At 44.5% G+C, this 6,075-nt stretch overlaps 1 pseudogene; it reads right to left on the bottom strand.

Annotated features, from left to right (window-relative positions):
* Positions 1-4,577: 4,577 nt before the first annotated feature.
* On the bottom strand, positions 4,578-5,596 carry LOC100343477 (adaptin ear-binding coat-associated protein 1 pseudogene; annotated as a pseudogene).
* Between the last annotated feature and the right edge of the window lie 479 nt (positions 5,597-6,075).

Here is a 6,075-nt window from a genome sequence, read left to right as displayed (position 1 = left end):
CCAGAAATCAATCCAAACATCTACAGCCAATTTAAGTTTGATTAAGGATCTAAAACCAATTCCTGGAGTAAGGGCAGTCTATGCAACAAATGGTGCTGGGAAAACAGGATTTCCACATGCAGAAGTATGAAGCAAGACCCTACCTTTCACTTTACACAAAAATCCACTCATGATGGATTAAAGGTCTAAATCTATGACCTGACACCATCAAATTATTAGAGAACATTGGAGAAACCCTGCAAGATATAGCACAGGCAAGGAATTCTTGGAAAAGACCCCAGAGGCACAGGCAGTCAAATCCAGAATTAACACTTGGGATTACATCAAATTGAGAAGTTTCTGTACTGCAAAAGAAACAGTCAAGAGAGTGAAGAGGCAACCAACAGAATGGGAAAAAATATTTGCAAATTATGCAACTGATAAGAGATTAATAATCAGATTCTACAAAGAAATCAAGAAACTCCACGAAAACAAAACAAAAGACCCACTTAAGAGATGGGCCAAGGACCTAATTAGATATTTTTCAAAAGAGGAAATACAAACGGCCAACATACACATGAAAAATGTTCAGGACCACTAGCCATCAGGGAAATGCAAGTCAAAACCACAATGAGGTTTCACCTCACCCCAGTTAGAATGGTTTACATACAGAAATCAACTAACAACAGGTGCTGGTGAGGATGTGGGGAAAAAGGGACACTAACCCACTGTTGGTGGGAATGCAAACTGGTAAAGCCACTATGGAATACAGTTTGGAGATTCCTCAGAAAGCTGAGTATAGCCCTACCACATGACCCAGCCATCTCACTCCACCAAATTTACCCAAAGGAAATTAAATTGGCAAATAAAAGAGCTGTCTGCACCTCAATGATTATTGCAGCTCAATTCACAAAAGCTAAGACATAGAATCAACCTAAATGCCTTTCAACAGAAGACTGGATAAAGATATTATGGGATATGTATTCTATAGAATAATATGCAGTGGTAAAAAAATGAAATCCGGTCATTTGCAACAAAATGGAGGAATCTGGAAAACATCATACTTAGTGAAATAAGCCAGTCCCAAAGGGACAAATATCATATGTTCTCCCTGATCAGTAACAACTAATTGAGCACCTAAACGGAAACCTGTAGAAGTGAAATGGACTCTATGAGAAACAATGACTTGATCAGCCCTTGTCCTTACTGTCAAGGAACAGCTTACTATTTTATTGTTTTTTAATATTTTCTTCTTCTACTTAATACCATTGGTCGAACTCTTTAATTAACCACAATTATTCTTGGGTGTTTAAATTTAACTGAAAATTGATCCCTGTTAAAAATAAGGGGGGGGGGAGGCGCCGTGGCTTACTTGGTTAATCCTCTGCCTGCAGCACCGGCATCCCATATGGGCACTGGGTTCTAGTCCTGGTTGCTCTTCTTCCACTCCAGCCCTCTTCTGTAGCCTGGGAAGGCAGTGGAGGATGGCCTAAGTGCTTGGGCTCCTGCTCCTGCATGGGAGACCAGGAGGAAGTACCTGGCTCCTGGCTTCAGATCAACACAGCGCCGGCCATAGTGGCCATTTGGGGGGTGAAGCAACAGAAGGAAGACCTTTCTTTCTGTCTCTCTCTCTCTCTCACACTGTCTAACTCTATCTGTCAAATAAATAAAAATAAAAATAAAAAAGAAGAGGAAGAATAAGAGAGGGAGGAGATGTATTGTTTGGTACATGGTCACTCAGACTTACTCCTAATGGTAGAGCTAGAAATGTGCCATGGGATTCCAAATCCCATTATGTTGGCATGTACCAATGCCATCTTACTAGTTAAAGTGATCAATTTAAGTTCGTAATTGATCATAAAGATAGGATTGTCAAAGGGATCACATAAACAAGACCAGTGTCTGCTAATAATAATTGATAGAATTAAAAAGGAGAGAACTATCCAACATGGGAAGCAGGATACACAGCAGACTCATAGAATGATAGATGCCCTAAATAGCACTCTGGCCTCAGAATCAGCCCTTAAGGCATTCGAATCTGGCTAAAAACCCATGAGAGTTTCTCAGGCATGGAAAGCCAAGACACTGTGGCAAAAAGTGACCTAAATGAAAGTTCTTTGTGAGTGAGATCCCAGTGGAAAAAATGGACCATCAAAGAAGGAGGTACCTTTTTCTGAAAAGAGGAGAGAACTTCCATTTTGATTATGGCCTTGTCTTGGAGTTTGTGAACTCAAGAGGCTTTCATAGCCTTGGCAACTCATTACAAGAGCCTTGGGTGATTACTGACATCATAAATAAGAGTGTCAATTGTTAAATCAACAATGGGAGTCACTGTGTACTTACTCCCCATGTAGGATATCTGTCCGTAATGTGTTGTACTATGCGAATGAATGGTAAAACTAGTTCAAACAGTACTTTATACTTTGTGTGTCTGTGTGGGTGCAAACTGTTGAAATCTTTACTTAGTATATACTAAGATGATCTTCTGTATATAAAGACAATTAAAAATGAATCTTAATGAAGAATGGGATGGGAAAGGGAGTAGGAGATGGGATGTTTTGCGGGTGGGAGGGTGGTTATGGGGGGGGAAACCTCTATAATCCAAAAGTTGCACTTTCAAAATTTATATTTATTAAATGAAAGTTTTAAAAATTGGAAAAATAAATGTTTATGGGTAGGGGGTGAGATTCCCAGGCAGCAAGGCAATGTGGGTATCAAATGAAAGTTAATTGTTTTCAACCTCTCTGTTCTACAGATAAGGTTAAATACTCTAAACTCTTCAACTTTAGGTCAAACCATGGGACAAATACAGATTAATGCTGTGTTTCAAATGCAGCAACCACAGAGGGCTGCGTGACATCAAATCTTCTATAGACTCTAACTTGGAAAGCACAACCCCTTGAGCCTTCTACATTCCAGAAACATCCACTGGTCAAAGATGTTGAACTATTCAACAAACACAAAGAATAGTGAAGGTGCCACCAGCACAGCCCTCTTAGAGGAAGAGAAATGTAAATATGCAAGAGGGTGGTGGAGCCACACCCAGCACAGGATAAGCCCGAAGGAAGCTGTATTTATAGCACAGGAAACATATTTTCTCCAAACCTACCACTATCAAAATTTTGAATTTGGAAACACTGAGGTCAGCCTGTCCATTTTCAGTCTTGGGTTGGTGGAGAAGGGAAGTTTTAAGGCTTTTGTCTCTTTTGAAATTGATAAATAGGGTTACACAAAGAGGCACGGTGTCAGAGCTGTGGCATAGCAGATGAAGCCGCCGCCTGCCATGCCAGCATCCCATATGGGCGCCGGTTCAAGTCCTGGCTGCCCCACTTCTGATCTAGCTCTCTGTTGTGGCCTGGGAAAGCAGTAGAAGATGACCCAAGTCCTTGGGCCCTTGCACCCATATGGGATACCCGGAAGAAGCTCCTGATTTCTGGCTTCGGATTGTCACAGCTCTGGCCACTGTGGCCAGTTGGGGAGTGAACCAGCAGATGGAAGACCCCTTTCCCTCCCTCTCTCTCTGCCTCTCATTCTCTCTCTGTGTAACTCTGACTTTTAAATAAATAAATAATCTTTATAAAAAAACAAAGAGGCACACAGGGTCATGAGATAATTTTTTTTTTGGATTTTTTTTTTGACAGGCAGAGTGGACGGTGAGAGAGAGAGACAGAGAGAAAGGTCTTCCTTTTGCCATTGGTTCACCCTCCAATGGCCGCCGCAACCGGCATGCTGCGGCCGCCGCATCGCGCTGATCCGATGGCAGGAGCCAGGTGCTTCTCCTGGTCTCCCATGGGGTGCAGGGCCCAAGCACTTGGGCCATCCTCCACTGCACTCCCGGGCCACAGCAGAGAGGTGGCCTGGAAGAGGGGCAACCGGGACAGAATCCGGCACCCCGACCGGGACTAGAACCTGGTGTGCCAGCGCCGCAAGGCGGAGGATTAGCCTAATGAGCCACGGCGCTGGCCGAGATGATTTTTTGAAGTAAGTTGATTTTTAAAAAATTTTTTTAAGGATTTATTTATGTACTTGAATGAGTTACACAGAGAGAGGAGAGGCAGGGAGGGAGGTAGGGAGAGAGAGAGGGAGCGAGAGAGAGAGTTCTTCCATCTGCTGGTTCACCCCCAAATTGGCCGCAACGGTTGGAGCTATGCTGATCTGAAGCCAGGAGCTTCTTCTGGGTCTCCTGCATGGGTGCAGGGGGGTCCCATCTTCTACTGCTTTCGCAGGCCATAGCAGAGAGCTGGATTGGGCATTAACCTGCTGTGCTACAGCGCCGGCCCTGAGAGAGAGAGAGCTGGATTGGAAGAGGAGCAGCTGGGACTAGAACTGGTGCCCATATGGGATGCCGGCACTTCAGGCCAGGGCATTAACCCACTGTGCCACAGTGCTGATCCTGAAATAAGATGAATTTTAAGCACAGAAAAAAGATTTGCAGATGTTAGAAACCATTCCCCCTCAAATACAGATTGGCCTTTTGAATCCTGCATAGTCAGCCATGGGTATGATCCCATCCACTCTTCCCCGACCTTGGTAGTAAGCAAGATATAAGATACTCTCCTGGCTGCACAGCAAGTGACAACACAGGGGCGTGACATCCATCAGCTTGAATGCAATGGAGAAGCTACAAATAGATTGTCCAGTAATTTGGTTCCAGGGAAGGGAGGGGTTCTAACTTCCCTCACACATTGATTGGTGCCCTCAAGGTCATTTTTATTCTTCAAGTCTGTTTGTAATGTCTTGCCAGTGCCATTCAAAATGACCCAGTTGGATGGCTGTGGTGCCTGGTTTGGAACAGAGCTAGATGCAATGCTTAGAGTCTCCCCACAAGTCATTGCTTGCAGAAATTGATGCCAATGCTGGTGTCGTAACAAAAGCAGGAGAATCCAAATTAAAAGGATATTTGCATCACTACCATGGTTACATTTTTGAATGGGGGGTGGGGTGGCATGACTGCTGCTGGTATCTGAGGAATGTGGGAGAATAGTAACTTCACTGCCATGTTAAGGTGGGAGTAGGGTTAGCCCTCCAGTTCCTACAGTCCTGGCCTTGGAAGTACCTCCTTTCGTGGTTGTAATAGTCTTGATACTCAAGTTGGTGGTCTGTCCTTCCTTGAAGCCCAGATCCAATTTGGGACGAACATCTATTTCCTGAGATTCTCTGGAAATCTCAGATTCCTGTTTCACCCACTGGAAGTGGTCCTGCGAGGAGACATTAAAATCAAAGGCGTCTCCCCTATCTGTGAAGCGCATGCCAATGAAAGCACTCCCCCCAGGACCATCCTGGAGCAGGATTACTAAGTAGCCGCTGCAACCTGCCACTGTCTCCACAGCAGTGCCAGGATATTGTTCTATTGGTGCCTGTGCAAAGAGTGCCCCTGAAACTTTATCTTGGAGTTTGATGTAGGCAGTCTTCCCCCTCAAAGCGATTTGGGAGCCACCAGTCCATCAGGCTGGTTTGAATTCCAGTCAGATGCCTTGCAACCACGCTTGGAGGCCCAGGGTGGAGTCTGGTAGACGCTGCCATACACGAGTACATGCCGAGCACACGGCTCGGACATGTACTCTGCTCGGCGCCATCTTGGCTCCCAGATGGTCTTGATGGCAACTGTGTCCTCCATCTCCCAAGATTGCCAGCGTCACGAATAAATCCGATTTGTCTGTATCGACTCTCATCTCTCAAGTACTTGTTTTTGGGCGGCAGGCAACCCAACCTTGTTTTTGGTAATGTAGAGGCTCAAATCTCTTACTTTTCTTTCCTATTTAGTCTTCTGTGATAAACCTCCCGAGTATGAAAGATTCTTCTTGTCAAGTTCAGTCAGCTTCTCTTTTTATTTTTCCTTTATTTTTAAGTTTTTTTTTTTAAATCATTGTGTTTTAAAATTTATTTATTTGAGGGGGGAGAAAGAGAAAGGGAGGGAGAGCAAGCGAGTGAGCCTGTCTACTGGTTCACTCCTCAAATGCCCCCAACAGCCAGGAATAGGCTGGGCTGGAAGAAGAGGCAGGATCAAACCCAGGTGCTCGAAGATGGATGAGGGTGTCCCAACCCAGCATGTTTGCTAGGTGAAGCACCTGCTCCTAATCTCTTCTTTTTAGAATA

Source organism: Oryctolagus cuniculus, chromosome 7 (genome assembly GCF_051225735.1).
Source record: "Oryctolagus cuniculus isolate XC-2025 breed Fujian yellow rabbit chromosome 7, ASM5122573v1, whole genome shotgun sequence".
NCBI classification, from domain to species: domain Eukaryota; kingdom Metazoa; phylum Chordata; class Mammalia; order Lagomorpha; family Leporidae; genus Oryctolagus; species Oryctolagus cuniculus.
The sequence above is the reverse complement of the archived record's forward strand: the minus strand, read 5'-3'. Positions and strand labels throughout refer to the sequence as shown.